The sequence below is a fragment of the Carcharodon carcharias genome, chromosome 24, assembly GCF_017639515.1.
Source record: "Carcharodon carcharias isolate sCarCar2 chromosome 24, sCarCar2.pri, whole genome shotgun sequence".
Classification (NCBI taxonomy): Eukaryota; Metazoa; Chordata; class Chondrichthyes; order Lamniformes; family Lamnidae; genus Carcharodon; species Carcharodon carcharias.
Window position 1 is genome coordinate 31,787,628 of NC_054490.1, and position 15,507 is coordinate 31,803,134.

The following is a 15,507-nucleotide window of genomic DNA, read 5'->3' on the forward strand; positions in this document are numbered from 1 at the left end:
CATCCAAAAGACCCAGCATGTGTTTACGACGCTCCACTGTCTGATTCGCATTATGACCAGTAGGGCGTTGCTTATTCCTGAGGGTTGGTGACTTAGTCAGCTTCTGGGGCAATACAATACTTACTCCCACTGGCCACCTCCAGGCCCCCTGTTTCTGCAAAGGAAAACATCCTCCTTCCCTCCGTTAGATTCCAGCAGACATTACTGGCCATAGTATCGCTATACTGTATCCAATGAGACCTTCCTCCGATTTCGCCCTTCTCGTGTCCCCGCTCTAACAACATTAGTTTTGACTTGAGCTAATGGCACAAATGCAGAACCCTGCCCCAAGTCCTATGTCTACTGTGGTCACGTCCATTTCAAACTCATGAGGTTCAAATCCAACCTAGCAGCAGATCTAATTGTAACTTCTTCGCAATTTGTGCCTTTGATGTGACCTCAGGTTCATGTCATTTGAAGACCCCTCTGCTGCTGCGGTTGTTCTATTCCAAGTCTTCCCTTGCTTATTGTATCTTATCACTTTCAACTTATGGACCTCCCTTCCACTCTTTCACAACTTTTAACTAAAATGGACCTGTTTTCCAATGTGTCCTGGTGTCAAAACATCGCCTTCATTTGCCCACTGTCAGCACCGAGACACAATGTCGGTTAGAACCAGTTTCACTACAATACCGCAGTTCCTTAAGCCAACCAACCACGATCCATGATCTCGAGGTCCCAGGTGGGGCTGGATCCGATTCTGGAACACAACACATGAAAGGCCCAGTCCTCTAGCATCTCTAGCCAAGAAATATACAGAATCTGATTGTTTCTTCATCCATCTCTTGCTGCTACTTGTCGTCCTATTTGAGGAAGGGGTTGGTCCAGACCATCTTTGTCATGACTGTGCCCATTGTGGTGCCACACCAAGTTATCTTCTCCTTCTTTCCTCACCGCCTACCCCTTTGTTGAGGTCTAGCTGCTTTTCATTTGCTCCTTCACTGTTACCATCATCATCCTTACCCTCCTGTTGTGGGATTTGTAGATGTTCTTCTCAATCCTGCACTATTGGCATGATATGACCCCCCATGCACATAGCATCTAGTAAGCTGATTGGCCGGTAAACACTCTATATAAGGGACAGTGTGTGAGAAACCAACTTGGGACAGAGGAGTTCAGGTAGATTTATCGATAGAAAAGAACTAAAACTTTAAAATAATGAACCAAAATTTTAAAACTTTAAATTAAAACAAAACAATAAAGATGAAAATAAACCAGTAAAAATCATAGAAAGATTATTCTTGATACTTGCTCTGCTCCAAGAGATGCAATTTGGTATTCAGTAATATCTTGTGATTGATTAAGGTTTATTCTATTCGTAAGACTCAAAGTACTATATTTTGAGTGAGAGGTGAGCTGGAGAGGATAATAAGTGCCGATCGAGAGGCCTACCTGCAGTGAGACCAGAGGCAGAGAGAAGCGCAATGTGAGGTGAGTGCAGTGAAAGCAGCTAATTGATGAGTAGATAAAAACAAAAAACTGTCGATGCTGGAAACCCACAACAAAAACAGAATTACCTGGAAAAACTCAGCAGGTCTGGCAGCATCGGCGGAGAAGTAAAGAGTTGACGTTTTGAGTCCTCATGACCCTTCAACAGAACTGAGTGAATCTAAGGAAAGGGGTGAAATATAAGCTACTTTAAGGTTGGTGGTGGGGGTGGGGGGGTGCGGTGGTTGGGGGGAGAGGGGGAGAGAAGTAGGGGGGTGGTGTGGTTGAAAGGACAAGCAATCAGTGACAGAAGCAGATAATCAAAAGATGTCAAGGACAAAAGAACAAAAGAACACAGAGGTGTTGAAGGCCGTGATATTATCTAAATGAATGTGCTAATTAAGAATGGATGGTAGGACACTCAAGGTACAGCTCTAGTGGGGGTGGAGTGGAAAGACTAGCAGGGCATAAAAGATTTAAAAATAATGGAAATAGGTGGGAAAAGAAAAACCTACATAAATTATTGGAAAAAACAAAAGGAAGGGGGAAGAAACAGAAAGGGGGTGGGGATGGAGGAGGGAGTTCAAGATCTAAAGTTGTTGAATTCAATATTCAGTCCGGAAGGCTGTAAAGTGCCTAGTCGGAAGATGAGATGCTGTTCCTCCAGTTTGCGTAGGGCTTGACTGGAAAAATGCAGCAAGCCAAGGACAGACGTGTGAGTAGCTTTGGTGAGTACTTCATCTTTAAAGTAAAAATAAGGTCTTTAGCCTGTGTTTTTTTTAATTGAAAAAAATTGCCAGTTATGTATAAGATTGCTGCTGGCCTAAAAAGATATATAAATAAAATGAAGAGTAAGGGGTGGGGGATTCTTCAAGTATAAAGAGTAGGGATGCTCAAGTAATTAATTAATACATTAGATCTAGAGTCGTAGTTGTCTACAGCACAGAAAAAGGCCCTTTGGCCAATCGGCTCTGGCTGGCCAAACAAGTTCCTAACTATTCTAATCCCATTTTCCAGCACTAGGCCCATATCCTTGTATGCTATGGCATCGCAAGTGCACACCCGAATGCTTCTTAATTAGTCGGAGGGTTTCTGCCTCTGCCATCCTTCCAGGCAGTGAGTTCCAGATTCCCACCATGCTCCGGGTGAATAAATTCATTATCAAATCCCCCTAAACCTCCTCCCCCATACCTTAAATCTTATTGACCTTTCCACCAAGGGGAAAAGTTCATTTTTGTCTACCCTATCGATGCCCCTCATAATTTTGTACACCTCAGTCATGCCCTTCCCCCTTCAATCTCCTCTCCTCCAGGGAAAATAAACCAGTCTATTCAACTCTCATCATAACTAAACCTCTCCAGCCCAGGTAACACCTGGTAAATCTCCTCTGCACTCTCTCTAGTGCAAGCATATCCTTCCTATAGTGCGGATTTCAGAGGTGCACTCAATACTCAACTATGAACATAATGAAATAGTGATGGCAGGGCTGATGATGTGTTGCAGCTGCAGCAGGTGGGGCTGCTCCACTCCAAGGTGATACAGAGCGAAAATATTTGGAGTCAGCTCGAGCAATTTAAGAGCCAAGTTGAGGAACTGCAGCCCGAGCATTAGGAATTGTGCCGCATTAGTGGGGGGGAAATTACCTGGACAATTTGCTCCATTAGGCAGTCACAACCCTAAGATTAGGTAATTCAACCTTGGTCTGTGATCAGGGACAGGAGGGTGTGACTGCAGGTGATGAAGTTATGGAGGTATTCGAGGAGCCTTGGTTCCTGCAATTGTCCAACGTTTTTGATTTTCTTGCAGGCTGTGTGGACGAGAGTGGGATCTGCTGGGAGAATGAGAGAACTGACAACGGCACTGTTGTACAGGGAGCCATTCAAGGTTGTGGGTGGGGGGGAGTATAGGAATTTTGTAGTGGTAGGGGACAGTACAATTAGGGGGGTTGATATTGTTCTCTGCAGCCGTGAGCGAAAGCCCTGAAGGCTATGTTGCCAGCCCGGTGTTAGGGCTAAGGACATCTCCTCATGGCTGGAGAGGAATTTGGAGTGAGAGGCGAGGAATCCAGTTGTCAATGTCCAAATTGGTGCTAACAACATTGATATGACATAAAATGAGTTTTTGCTGGAAGAATTAGAACAGTTAGGATCTAGGTTAAAAAACAGTAATCCAAAGGTAATAATTTCAGGATTAGTTCCTGAGCCAGGGGCAATCTGACGTAGGGTAAATGAAGTCATGAAATTAAATACGTGGCTCAAAGATTGGTGTGTCAGTAATGGGTTAAGTTTATGTGGCACTAACACCAGTACTGGGTTGAAGGGAGTGGTTCTGGAGTGATGGGCTTCACTTGAAGTGTGCTGGGACCGGGGTCTTGGCAAATCCATTATCCAGTATGGTAGAGAGGGGTTTAAACTAAATGGACTGGGGTGGTGGGGAGGCAGGGGTTGAGTGCTTTGGAGAGGGGAAACACAGCCTTAAAAGTAAAATGAAATGGCAGCATTGCAGGGCAGCTGTTTAAGTAATGGAACCCAGAACGTGACAGGAAGAGACAGAGATTACAGATGTTAAAAAAAGAGCAAATCAGGTAAATGGGTATCAGCGGGTGGCGGGTGGATGTAAAAATGCAAAATAAATGGCTTGTCACTTAATTGTGTGTAGCATTTCGAACAATAGAAATGAATTAACGGCACAAGTAGAGGTTAATTGGCATGATCTTATAGTCATTTTGGAAATATTGTTATAAGCAGATCTAAGCTGTGTGCTAATTATTCAGGGGAATGTGATTTTCGAAAGGGCAGGCAGGAAGGAAACGGTGGTGGTGTAGTTTTGTCAGCATGGGATGGAATAAGTATGACAGCAAGAAATGATTTTTGATCGGAAGCTGTGGCATCAATATAGGTGGAGGTAAGAAATAACAAGAGGAAAAGACACGGGGGCGGGGGGTGGGGATTAGAATAGTCCATTGGACCGCTGACAGTAGCTATACTGTAGGACAGAGAATGAATCCTGAGATAATGAGGGCATGTAAGAAAGTAAGTGCATTAATCATTGATCACGTTAATCTTCATATCGATTGGGTAAATAAAATTAGCAGAGGTAGCCATGAGCAAGAATTCATAGAGTGCATTCGGGACATTTTCCAGAAAAATGTGTTGTGGGTCCAACCAGGGATCAGGCGATTTTGGGTCTGGTAATGTGCAATGAGACGAGAGTGAGAAACGTGGGTCAGAAGCAACTGTGCTAAAATTACGTAGGATAGTTACAAATGGATGAGGGTAAAATTGGCTGGAGTGGACTGGGAAAGGAGTTTAGCAGAAAAGGCGGTTGATGAACAATGGCGGACATTTAAGAAAATATTTCATGACTCACAAAATAGATATATCTCAGTGAACAAGAAGGGTACTAGGAAAATAAACTTTAAGGGTAAACAAATAAGTACTGTAAAAAACGGACAGTGAGAGACTCTTCAAATATTTAAAAAAAGAGGGGAGAGGCCAATGTCAGTAAAGGCTCCTTAGTGAATGAGACTGGCGAAATAATAATGGCGAACCAGGAAATGGCAGAGGAGTTGAATAAGTACTTTGCATCAGTCTTCACGGTAGAAGACACTAATCACCTACGAAAAATGCTAAATAATAACGTGGCAAAGGGGGGGTAAGAAACAAATACAATATCGATCACTGGAGAAGAAGTAGCAGGGAAGCTATTGGGGCTAAAAGCTGATAAGTCACCTGGAACTCATGGGTTGCATCCTAACTTTGAATGGAACGTCCAAGTGGTGGTTTTCCTATCTATCACTGCCATTGACCTTCTCGATGGCAGTAGCCACGGTTGTGGGAGGTGCTGCTTAAGGAGCCTTGGTATATTCATGCTGTGCATCGCATAGTTGGTTCACACTGCAGCTGATGAGCGTTGTTTGTGGAGAGAGTGCATGTTTCTCAATGTGGTGCCAATTAAGCGGGCTGAATTGGCTTAAATGATTGTCAGGCTTCTTGATAATTTGCGAGCTTCATTGATCCAGTCAAGGGAGAAGTATTCCATCACATTCCTGACTCATGCATTTTAGATGGTGGACTGACTGTTGGGGCTGATGAGATTCCTTATTCACTGCAGGATTCATAACTTCTGACCTATTCTGTAGCCATACTACTTGTATGGCTAGCCCATATCAGTTTCCATAAATGGTAACCCAAAAGATGTTGATGGTGGGGGATTCAGAGATGTTAATGCCTTTGAACAAGCATGCATTTGCGCGCATGAGTGTATGTGTGTCTGTGTGTGTGTGTGACTGCATATCACAGAATCACAGAATCACACAGTGCAGAAGAGGCCCTGACACCTGAGAAACATCTGACCTACTTAGCTAATCCCATTTAACAGCACTTGGCCCATTGCCTTGAATGCTATCACATGTTAAGTGCTCATCCAGGTGCATTTTAAAGGTTGTGAGGCAACCTGCTTCTGCTACACGCCCAGGCAGCACATTCCAGGCCATCACCACCCTCTAGGTAAATAGGTTTTCCCTTAGGTCCCCCCTTAACCTTCTGCTCCTCACCTTGAACTTATGTCCCCTCGTGACTGACCCTTCAACTAAGGGGAACAGCTTCCTCCTATCCACCCTGTCCATGCCCCTCATAATCTTCTACACCTCAATCAGGTCGCCCCTCAGTCTTCTTTGCTCCAGCAAAAACAATCCAATTCTATCCAACCTCTCTTCATAACTTAAATATTTCATCCGAGGCAACATTCTGGTGAAACTCTTCTGCACCCCCTCCAGTGCAATCGCATCCTTCCTATAATGTGGGGACTAGAACAGCACACAGTACTCCAGTTGCGGCCTCACCATAGTTCTATACAACTCCAACATTATCTCCCTGCTTTTGTAACCTATGCCTCAATTGACGAAGGCAAGTGTCCCATATGTCTTTTTCACCACCCCACTAACATTCCTTTCTGCCTTCACAGATCGATGGACATACACGCCAAGGCCACATTGTTCCTCAGAACTTCCTTGTGCAATGCCATTCATTGAATACTTCCTTGTCAAATTACTCCTTCCAATGTGTATCACCTCACAGTTTTCAGGGTAAAATTCTATCTGCTACTTATCTGTCCATTTGACCATCCCGTCTACATCTTCCTATAGCCCAAGACACTCAACCTCACTTTTTACCTTGAGCCAATCTTTGTGTCATCCGCAAAATTACTAATCCTACACCCCCGCCCCCCCCCCCACCCCCACATAGCCATCTATGTCGTTTATATAAATAACGAATAATCGGGGACCCAGCACAGATCCCTGCAGTGCGCCCCTGGTCACTGGCTTCCAGTCGCTAAAGCAGCCTTCTGTGATCACCCTCTGTCTCCTACAATGAAGCCAATTTTGAATCCATCTTATCAAAATACCCTGTATCCCATGCATATTTGCCTTCTTTATAAGTCTCCCATGTGGGACCTGGTCAAAGACTTTGCTGAAATCCATATAAACTACATAAACTGCTCTACCCTCATCTACACAACTGATCACCAATTCAAAAAATTCAATCAAATTTGTTAGGCATGGCCTCCCTCTGACAAAGCCCCTGCTGACTATCCCTGATCAAACCTTGCCTCTCCAAGTGGAGATAAATTCTCTCCTTCAGAATTTTCTTGAATAGATTCCCTACCACTGACGTGAGACTCACTGGTCTGTAGTTCCCTAGCTTCTCTCTATATCCCTTCTTAAATAGCGGAACCACATTAACTGTTCTCCAGTCCTCTGGTACTTCCCCTGTGGCCAAAGAGGAATTAAAAAATTGGGTCAGAGCCCCTGCGATTTTCTCCCTTGCATCCCTCAGCAGTCTGGGACACAAATCATCCGGACCTGGAAATTTGTCCACTTTTAAGTCTGCCAACAACTCCAATACCATGTCACTCCCTATATCAATTTGCTCAAGAACCTTATAGTCTATCTCCCCGTGTTCCATACCTTCATCCTCATTCTCTTGGGTGAAGGCGGATGTGAAATATTCATTCAACACTGGACTGATGCCCTCTGCTCCAACCAGAGATTGTACCCTTTGTCACTAATGGGTCCTACTCTTTGCCTCGTTATCATCTTCCCATTGATATTCTTATAGAATATCTTGGGATTTTCCCTACTTTGAACAGCCAGAAGTTTTCCATATCTCCTCTTTACTCTCCTAATTGATTTCTTAAGCTGCACTATGCACGTTCTGTACTCCACTAATGCCTCCTTTGATACGCTCCCCTTGTACCTGCTAAAAGCCTCTTTTTTGCTTCTCATCATGTCCTGAATACCTCTAGTCATCCATGGTTCTCTTGACATGTTACTCCTTGCTATCACCCTAGAGGGGATATGTTGAGCCTATGATCTCCCCATTCCCTTTTTGAACGCACCTCGCTGCTCCTCTGCAGATTTCCCCACAAGTAGCTGTTCCCAGTTTACCTTAGCCAGATCCTGCCTTATTTTAATAAAATCCATTCTCCTCCAATCCTAAACATTTTTTTTTTGCAACTTGTCTACTTTTCTTGTCCATAACAAGCTTAAATTGTACCATATCGTGGTTGCTATGACTAAAATGCGCCCCCACCACCCGCTCAGCCGCCTGTCCGGCTTCATTCCTGATAGTTAGGTCCAGTACCGTGCCGTCCCTTGTTCGACCCTCGACATGTTGACCTAAAAAGTTCTCCTGCACACATTTCAAGAAACCCACTCCAACCAAGCCCTTAGCACTATGACTATCTCAATTAACGTTGGAAAAGTTGTAATCAACTAATATAATTACCCTATTGTTATTGTTTTTACACACCTCCTCGAATTATGCACATATTTGCTGCTCAACTTCCCGCGGACTATCTGGAGGTGCATAATAAACACCTAACAATGTGGCTGCCCCTTTTATATGACTAAGCTCTACCCACAAAGCTTCATTCGATGCTCCCTCCAAAAAATCATCTCTCTTTACTGCAGCAACTGACTCCTTAACCAATAATGCAACGCCTCTTCCTCTTTTAACCCCCCCACTCCCCCTCCCTGTCTCGCCTAAATATTCTTTATCCCGGATTGTTGAGTTGCCAATCATGCCCGCACCCCGCCCCCCTCCCTCAACCACGTCTCTGCGATGATCTGTTTGAGTTCCTGAACTAAAACGTGTGTTGATGCAGCGACACAATCTACATAGAGGGAATAACTGAAGAAGGTGGATAAATCTGTTTAGACGGTTATTCCGCCATTGGTTGGAGAAGTGGAAAAGCACACCGTTCAATTAATGCCCCGTTCTAATTTATATCGCCAGCCTTTCTACAACGGCGTAAATAAATTCTTGTGAGATTGAAAACGTTGTATTCACTTCCGGCCGTGCGGTATCCGCTGCCTTCCCGCGGTGAACATCGTGGTTCCCTGTTCAACAACACAATACGAAACAAGAGTAATAGAAAGTTGTCAGAGTTCAGCTTCAGAAGTGAATTAGGACACGGGGGCAATGTACGCTACCTACATCCTTGAATGTGCTTGAACGTAACAAGAAATTACATTCTATTGAATGCTTAATATGGTCATTCCTGTGCCTAATGGACGAGGCATATGATTTCCGTTAATCGTGATGTTCCCAGGAGATCACAGATTCTAGTCCTGCTGCGATCGGTTTATGCAGATAAATCCGGTCCCACTGAATGAACGCGAACCCTGTCAATCGTCATGAGCTGAATTCCCCGCCGCTCCTTCTAAACTTATCAGCTTCTTCATTAAAATACATTTCAACTAGTTTTCTGAGTTTGTATTTCACCCGTTTTTGCGGTTTGTTCAGTTTCTAACAAATCAACATTATCTAACTGATCTTGATAAATTATATCTATTTCCAAGCATTGCATGAATGGATTAAATTTAACATATTTCCAGGTCAGGGAACTACTGGAAGAAGATAATCATCACCATCATGGAGGCTGCGAGCAGTGTTTGAACGTTCACGCAGAACCTCATATACAACACTCATGTACAAGATATTAACCACTCAGTCACCACAGCTGAACAAATGCAGGCTTGTTAAATGCCGGTACAAAAATAGAAAATGCTGGCAAGACTCAGCACGTAATGAAGCATCCACGGAAGGAAACAAAATTGATGTTTCAGCTCAGTGACCCAAAGCTGCTGCCTGATCTGCTGAGTATTCCCAATACTTTCTATTTTTGCACCGGGCGGATGTTATCATTCTAGCATGATCCATAAACTCATTCCTGTGTTCAGAGGAAAGGTTGGGTAAAATGAATCTAACTCTCTGGAGTTTAGAATAATGAGCGATGATGAGACATTTCTTCACTCAGAGGTTTGTGAACCTTTGAAATTCTGTACCTCAGAGGGTTCAGAGCGCTCAATATATTCAAACCTGAGATTCATAGATTATTCACTAGTGAGGAGGTCACGGGATATGAGAACAACCCAAGGTTAATTCACCAGCCCGAATGGAACAATATTTAATTACACAGATAGATCAACGAGAGGGAAAGAGGGAGACAAACAGACAGACTTTCAAGAAGTCTCAGATAGAGAATGCAAGACAGGGGTAAGCGTCAAAATTCTATCTCTTCGTTAACTGAAAGTGGGAAAGAGGAAGACTTTCAGAGAAACAAAGATCCGCTCAGAAAGGGATTAAGGAAGTAAGACGCACACATATTAATAACACGTTCAAAAAGTAGGTACATTTGAGTAAGATGAAATAAGAAGTGAAATTGTGAACTTTGGGAGGCTTAACCTGGAAAGCCAGTGCACTGCAAAAGCCAGAATTTTGTCAAGTGTGGATGGGCAGAGCGACATTGATCTCCATATATACAAAGTTCATAATGTAGTTCGAAAACCACATTGGTTGCTTGTGTTTATAAATTGGGAAATAGTATATAAAAACACCGGGATCATGCTAAAACTTTAGCACTTGTAGTTCGATCTTTTGTCGAAGAATCATGAGGACTCGAAACGTCAACTCTTTCCTTCCCCGCCGATGCTGCCAGACCTGCTGAGTTTTTCCAGGTAATTCTGTTTTTGTTTTGAAAGGAGCCTTGCGGTTAATGATGCTCACCACTCTTCAGCAAAGGCACTAGAAAGGGAGCAGGGGGAAAATACTGGGAGGTTTTCAAGGATGAAATAGTTCAGTTGTGAGGATTTGTTGGGGAAGTTTGGGGTATTTTACTTCGAACACAGAGAAAGGCAAAATGACCTTATGGTGCTTTTCCAGGCGATGCGAGGTTTGGGGAGAGTAAACAAGGAACATAATCCCTCTGCGTGCAGGTCAATAACTAGGGGTCGTTGATTCAAAGTCATTGACAAAAGATATAGAGAGAACGGGAACAGAGACACTATTTTCACTCAAGAGTTGGTGAGATCTGGAACGATGCACCTGAAAAGGTGGTGGAAGGGAATTCCATGAATAATTTGAACAGGGAATTGGAAAGGCAGAAAATAAACAAAAACAATTGAGGAACAAGATATAAACAACGCAAAGATGAGCAAACACAAATGCGCCTGCGCACACACACAGACACCGATATAATTAGACACAGAGTGACTTAGAATAAAAAGAGAGAGAGCGTCAGAGAGAAGACTGTTGCTAATTTGGTTCATTTTTGCTGTATTCATCGCCAAAACTTCGTGAATATACGCAGACGAGCAAGGATGAGATGAACAACTCTTGTTGCTTTTAGCTGCTGGATATCATTTCGCGTAAGATCCCAAAGGAACATGGTCAAATTTTGAAAGTGAGCGAGTAAAAGAAAAGTGGGCGCAGTCGCCAGGATTCGAAAATGCGCAAGGAACCCCGATAGATACTAAACCTATTGCCTTAACCACTAGGCTACCATTACGTGAGCACTACGACAAAAATCACAGTAATTTCTGTTGAAAACAAGTCTCAAGGCGAGCCTCTTGCATGCGGTTTTGACTTGTGTTTGGTCTAAATGCGTTTCATCACTCTGGTCGTTGCATGGATTTGTGTTTTCCCTCATTTCGGCTGAATCTGAGTTGATCCGGAAAGAGTTTGCTATAGGTTATTAATCTGGAGATATATATATGTGTACCTATGGGTTATTTATTAATGTATTCCTGTGACTAGGAGTATTAAAATTTAAGGGATAATAAAATCGGAAGAAAAAATAAATTTTCCCATTAAAGTCAGATCCAGCCGAATAAATAAGCAAATAGCAGAGTTGCATATAAACAGATCTGTCCGAACTCAGTGTTGGGGAAACTATTTGAAGCAATTATGAGGGATAGAATTGATCAACACTTGGAGAGGCAGGGATTAATCAAGGACAGTCAGCATGGTTTTGTTAAGGGGAAATCATGTCTGACCATTTTGATTGAAAGTGACCTGGTGTGTAGATGAGGGCAATGCATTTGACGTAGACTACTTGGACTTCAGCAAGACCTTTGATAAGGTCCCGCATGGGAGACTGATAACGAATGGAATCCCTTGGAATCCAAGGCAGTCTGGCAAATTGGATAAAGAATTGGCTGAGTGGCAGGAAGCAGGGGGTGATGGTCGAGAGGTGTTTTTGTGACTGGAAGCTTGTGTCCAGTGCGGCTCCACAGAGATCGGTGTTGGGTCCCTTGCTGTTTGTGGTATATTTAAACGATTTAGGCTTTAATGTAGGAGGGTCGATCAGTAAATTCCTGGATGACTCGAAAATTGGTGGGGTGGTAAATAGTCAGGAACATAGCCTTTGATTAAAGGAGGGTGTAGATGGGCTGGTCAGATGCCCTGACCAGTGGCACATGGATTTTACTCCTGATAAGAGTGAGGTGATGCTCTTGGGCAGGACACACAAGGCATGGGATTACACGATGAATGGTAGGACCCTGGGAAGTACCAAGAATCCGGGGTACATTGGTGTGCATGCCCACTGGCCCCTTAAGATAGCGGGACAGGTAGACAAGTGGTTAAGAAGGCATATGGGATACTTTACTTTATTAGCCAAGTCATAGAATATAAGGGCAGGGAGGTCATGATGGAACTGTATAAATCGCTGGTTAGGCCACAACCAGAGTAATGTGCACAGTTCTGGCATACGCATTATAGGAAGGATTTGATTGCACTAGAGAGAGTGCAGAGGAAATTTATCAGGATACTGCCAGGGCTGGAGGGTTTTAGTTATGAGGAGAGATTGGATAGACTGGATTTATTTTCCTTGGAGCAGAGGATATTGAGCGGGGTCTAATTGAGGTGTATATATTTATTAGGGGGATATATAGGGTACACAGGAAGGACCCTTTCCCCTTAGTGGAGGGATCAATGACGGGAGGATGGTGGGGGGGGGGGGGGGGGGGGGGGGGGCGGGGTATAGATTAAAGATAAGGGGCAAGAGGTTTAGAGGGAGTGAGAGGAAGAATGTTTTCACCCAGAGGGTGGTGGGAATCTGGAACTCACTGCCTGAAAGGGTGGTGGAGGCTGAAACCCTGATAACATTTAAGAAGCATTTGAATGTGCACTTGCGATGCCATATCATAAAAGACTGTGGGCCTAGTGCTGGAAAATAGGGTTAGAATAGTTAGGCACTTGTTTGACCGACGCTGACTGGATGGGACGAAGGGCCATTTTCTGTGGTGCAGACCTCTATGATTTTATGACTCCAAACAGCAGAATCATGAAATTAATTTGCATCCTATAAACAAAATCAAAAGCACATCCAAATGAACTGCGGTCAGTTCACTTAATTGTGGTTTCCTGGTGATCTGGTGATTATAGAAAAGCGGCTCATCTTTCTGCTCAGTACACTACAGCCTCCTGGACTCAACACTGAGTTCAGGAGTTTTCGATCATAATCTCCGCAAACAGCTTGTTTCATTTTGTTTCTCTGCCGCCTTGTATTGCCCCCTTAAAATTACAGTGGATGTCTCTACACCACAGGGACAGCAGCGGTTCAAGCAGGCGGTTTTCCATCGCTTCCACAAGGCCAATAAGGAATTGATACCAAATGTTGGCCTTACCAACGAACCTTACGCTCAAGGACGAATTTATAAATAGGCTGACAAATCATTCCAAACTTCGCAGTAACCCTCTCCTGGGCTCGTATCTGAGTCTCAGTTGTAACCGATCCATAGTGACCCCAACCTCGTTACCGCTACACTGACGGATACACCAAGGTCTCTCTCTGCTTCAGTGAAATGAATCTCGGAAACAATTCCCCAGTGTAATGTAGGCGGAGAACAACATTCATTGAAATAAACTGTGGTTGATGAGGGAGCCTTTGAAGACTTGATTATCTGAATTGAATCGCTTCCCGAATTCCTTGAGACTTTCGTAGAGTGATCCCCATTTGTGAAAGGTTGTGCGGAGGATCAAGGTCAAAGAGGAAGATAAAATGCGAACTTTTATATCGTCACTTCCCCAATCCCTGACAATCCCTGTAACCCACTGTTTCATTGGGATGGACTCAAGACGGAGCGACAATTAATCACAACGGTGCACGCTCGCTTCAAAGATAATTTCGATTGGATCTTGCTGCTTGATATTCGCAAGTGCAACTAAATGTCTCTCCTCGATTTGAAAATGTTCACGATTTGCCAGATTAAGTTAAATTCAATTACAAAAGAAGCGTGCAAAGGCACCGCTGAGATTCGAACTCAGGATCTCCTGTTTACTAGACAGGCGCTTTCACCAACTAAGCCACGGCACCAGCCACGCCTATGCTCTTTATTGCAATATTTTCAGTTGTATCGCACTATTTTAGTGCAAATGAATGGAGAATTAATTTTTTCTCGCATAGGGCTGCATGGCAGTGCGAAGCGAGAATTCAGAGGATTGTTCAATTGAGGCGGATGATCAACCAGGAGATTCTTGAGTGTTTCAGAAACCGTTAATTACATGAAACACCTACTCCTAATTCTCATATTCTTACAGACATTACTCAGCGGAAACGCCAGGAATATATTGATCTTAGAGTGGAAGCAGCGCAGATTCATCAGTTGGAACAGGTGATTAGAAGTTTACTCTTGGGGTTCAGTTATGAGAATTTTCGCTACAGTGGACACAGCACAGAGGTAGATATTTGGCCTTTGGTCTGTACTAGCACTCTCAGGGAGATATTGATCGCGCCTCTATCCCAAAGGTCCCCGCACTTATCTTGTTTCCATTTTGGCTTCTCCCTTTTCTGTTCCGTTGAGCATAGAAGAATGGAGGGTGACGTGATTAAGGTTTCCACCCTGTTAAAATGAATTGTTAGGTTAAAAACGGAGAAACTGTTTGCCCCTGTGTTTAGAATAGGCTTGAACGTTAATATAAAAACAGAATTACCTGGAAAAACTCAGCAGGTCTGGCAGCATCGGCGGAGAAGAGCAAAGTTGTCGTTTCGAGTCCTCATGACCCTTCAACTCTTCTCCGCCGATGCTGCCAGACCTGCTGAGTTTTTCCAGGTAATTCTGTTTTTGTTTTGGATTTCCAGCATCCGCAGTTTTTTGTTTTTATCTCTATTTTAAACCTTAATATGTTTTTCCCGCCGGTCCACAGCGATAGTGTCGAGGCCAGCCAAGAGAAAAGTCAGGGAGCATTTTTCATACAGGGTAGCTGAAAATCTAGAAACAATTCTTAAAAATAATGCAGGCTACCACAACTTTTGGAAGATGCAGTTCTTTGCAAATGAAAGGACACTCTCCGTTCTCTTCAATCTCCTTGAAGCATTCGCCACACATTGCTCCTTTTTGTCGTTTCACGGGGAGTCTACACTTTGAGCAAAAAGCAGCGCCTGGAACCTTAGGTTAAAAATCTGACACCCCGTCACCTCAACAACATGAGTTGTCTTCAAGCTGTTTTCCACAGCTGCCTTCACTCGCTGCCATCACAAGATTTCCTTTACATTTCTTGTTTGTTAATTCACCCTCTACAGCGCATTTCCCTCACGGGCAGACCGGCAGCCTGCCTTTGGCTTCATTTCACAAACTTTCTAACTAGTGACGTGTGATGTGACAACTGTTGTTACCCAGGTGTCTGCTCTGAGCCTTCAAAGCTTTGAAGATCGCATTCATTTAGGGAGATATGAAGTCGCAGAAATCGGAGT

At 43.7% G+C, this 15,507-nt stretch overlaps 1 non-coding gene across 1 annotated transcript; it reads right to left on the reverse strand.

Annotated features, from left to right (window-relative positions):
- Positions 1-14,056: 14,056 nt before the first annotated feature.
- trnat-agu lies at positions 14,057-14,130 on the reverse strand. Its single transcript has one exon. It is a non-coding gene; the product is annotated as a tRNA-Thr (tRNA).
- Positions 14,131-15,507: the final 1,377 nt, after the last annotated feature.